At 55.5% G+C, this 3272-nt stretch overlaps 1 protein-coding gene across 1 annotated transcript in view; it reads right to left on the reverse strand.

Annotated features, from left to right (window-relative positions):
* The window catches only part of BCKDHA (branched chain keto acid dehydrogenase E1, alpha polypeptide), a 10460-nt gene that overhangs the window by 6336 nt on the left and 852 nt on the right, over nucleotides 1-3272 (reverse strand).

The following is a 3272-nucleotide window of genomic DNA, read 5'->3' on the forward strand; positions in this document are numbered from 1 at the left end:
TCCAGACCCAGTGCACTAACCACTGTACTACCAGCTGCCTCACCTGTGTGACAGTGGCCAATCCTTATAACTTCTTTGGAACTGTTTCCTTATCTATAAAATTAAAGAGGTGGAGTCCTGGGAGGTTCTTAAGAGCTCAGGGGTGCAGTGGATAGAATGCTGAACCCAGACTCCGGAAGACCCGAGTTCAAATCTAGCCATCTATGTTTGCTAACTGTGTGACCTTAGGCCAGTCACTTATATTGCCTGCCTCAGTTTCCTCAATTGTAAATAGGTGATAATTATAGTACTTTCCCTACCAGGATTGACGCAGGGAAGTCCAAATGGAATCTCTGTAAAGTGATCAGCCCAATGCCTAGCACATAGTAGGTGCTTAACAAATACTTGTTTCCTTCCTTCTAGCTCTAAACAACAACCCTGGGAGGAAGGTCCTATTATCATCCCCATGGTCATGCGTCTGTGAAGGCCACTGGCCCAGCTGTCTTTGCACTGTCCACTGAGCTGCTCTCTGCTGGCCTTCTACATCATGCCCCCGAGGCCAGGGACCTTCCCCATCCCTGCTGTTCAGCAGCCTCGGCTCCCATTAGATTAGAAGCCCTCGGAAAGAAGAGACTTTCTTTTGATATGTGCATCTGCAATGCTTAGCAGGGTTCATGGCACATGGGAAATGCTTAATAACTATGCAGATGGGAAGGCCGTGAGGGCAAGCCCGCTCCAGCCCAGACAGTCCCGAGGAGACACAGTTCTGGCCAGCAGGCTCCCGACCAGCTCTACTCTGGGACAGCCCCAGCAGCCAACCTTGCCCACACCAGGCCATTTCACAATGGCCTTCCCTATGGCTGCCTCCCAGTGCCTGGCCCGGGACCTTTTTCAGGCCCTTAGAGCAAACTCAGCTCAGTTGGCTGGGATAGTGGCTGGGTTCTGGTATCAGCCACACTGGCATTCATGTGTAACCTGGTCAGTCTCGTCTCTTTGCCTCAAACAGGTGCTCTCCTGGGCATGTTTCCATCCATCACCTCAGTACATCCTCACACCTTTCCAAGGCCAGGCATAGCTCACACCTGGCGCAAGGGGACAAAGGCCATCTCTAACGTTTGTAAAGCACCTGACACATATTATCTGGAGTCTTTACAACAACCTTGCGAGGCAGATTTGCTAAAAGTCTTATCCCCATTTTATAGATGAGGAAACTGAGGCTCAGAGTTACGCGACTTGCCCACAGAAGGTCAAAGGCCTAATGTTCTGGTGGTAACAGAGGGTATTCAAAGGATGAGAAGAAAGGCTGTGCCAAAAGAAAGAGTCAGCACCAGACAACTGGCCAGGACAGTGGAGCCTCTGGATGGAGGACAGATGTTGGGTGGCTCTGCATGCTGACCAAGACCCTGGGGCTGAGCGGGAACGGACAGGCTCTCACCACGCGGTGAAGACGAGGTCCAACGGTGGTTCAGGGCAGGGCCTGTGCTAACCACCTTGTACCATCACCTACTATCCTCGGGGACACAGAGACTGAGTGTGCAGCCACACCTCCCCAGCCAACCTCCAGTTCACACTCATTTGTTTCGGGTCACTGGGAATCAGGGTAGGGAAGCTCAGGCAGAGTCAGCCCCATGCCTAGCCCAGCCCCCTCCCCATCGGAGCTACTGCTCACTTCCCGGTGATGCCTGTCTCATGAGCTGAGGGGAGCAGGAGATGCCAGGTCACATTCCTATACTGCTTTAAGGCTTACAAAGGATTGTCTTATGTTTTAAAAATTCACTTTATTGATTTGTGGATCTTAAAAATGCAAGAAGGAGGTGATACATTAGACTTAACATGACAACAGGGAGGCACTTTTGGGAAAGGCCGGGGCATCCCTGTCTAAGAAGCAAAAGATAAAGGGTCCTAAGCAGAAAAGTCCTTCGGTAAATGCCTGTCAGTCCCACAGATGGGCTCTTGCTTCCTAATGAGCCCACCTTAGGTCAGTGGCTAGATATTGTGCCTTTGGTGCCCATGGAGGATCAGGGCAACCTGTAGCAGCCGACCCAAACTCAATGTACACGGTCAGCCCCATTTCCCCAGCCCCCCCCGGAGACCCCCCCCCCCCCGGCCTTGGACACTTTCAGACACAGCCTAAGAGACCCCAGAGGACCAGAGCACCTCCTCCCCTTCAACAACTCGGCCAGCTGAGGAGGCTCAGAGAGGCTGTGGCCAGTGAGGGGAGGAGGCAGCCCTGGAACTCAGACCCTCCCCGCCCCCACCAAGCACTCCTGTTCCTTTCCAGCCCAGAAAAAGCTCAAGCACCAAGGAACTGGAAAGACCAGAACAGTCCTGGGGACCGAGGGTTGGGAAAGCAGACCAGAGTCACCTCTGAGACCTTCCCTGGCCTGGGGCCCAGCCCCCCCCCCCCCCCCTGGCCCAGCCAATGGGCAGGAAGCAGCGAAGTCCCGTTCCCAGCTCTCAGCACAAACAAGGCCCAGGAAACCGAAGGTGGAGGGGACTGAGCAGCCTGGGACTGAGCTGGGATGTGCACCTTCCAGCTGGGAAGGGCTGGGAACAGGAAGTTGCCCCTCTGAGCCCCTCCCCAACCAAGTTCCCATCTCTAACAAGAAGCCAAGGGCCCCTTCCCAGTTGTTTTCTAGGCTGACCATGCCCTGGCCCTCTGACAGTCCTGGGAGACCTGGGTGGGCTCTGTTACGGCCCCTGTCCCCCACCCCCCACTTCCAGGCTCCTTCAATCTTGCTTCCCAGGAGAGCAAGCCCAAGAGCTGGACCTGAACCTGGAGACTCTGCCCAAGCCAGGGCTCCCTGTAGGCTATCCCCCTGCCCTTCCCCCAGTCCACACAAAATCCAGAGGAACCCCTTCATTCTACAGAGGAAGACGCTGGGGCCCACAGACATGAGGTGTCTCACCCAAGATCACCCACAGTGAAACCCATGGGAGGCAGGATTGCAGGGAGCTGGAGATTCCCCCTCCCCAGCCTTTCTGGCCTCCTCATCCCAAATCCCCCAATGCCCACCTTTTCTGGGGTCTCCCTGCTGCCTCCCCTCTCTGTCCTGGGGCTCTCTCTTTGGCTTCCCTTGGGGGGGTGTGCCCCCCTCTCTCAGGCACCCTCAACCCTGGGGTGTCTTGGCTCTTTCTCTGCTCCCTCCCTAGGTGGGATGGGTCCCTCCTCTCTCCCAGGAGTTGACCCTCTCCCTGGACCAGAGAGATCTCAGCTCCTCCCCTGCTCCCTCCCTCATTCCAAGGGTCTCAGATCCTCTCCTGCTCCCTCCCTCACCCCAGGGGTCTCAGCT

Source organism: Vombatus ursinus, unplaced genomic scaffold (genome assembly GCF_900497805.2).
Source record: "Vombatus ursinus unplaced genomic scaffold, bare-nosed wombat genome assembly UNPS02015030.1, whole genome shotgun sequence".
Taxonomy (NCBI): domain Eukaryota; kingdom Metazoa; phylum Chordata; class Mammalia; order Diprotodontia; family Vombatidae; genus Vombatus; species Vombatus ursinus.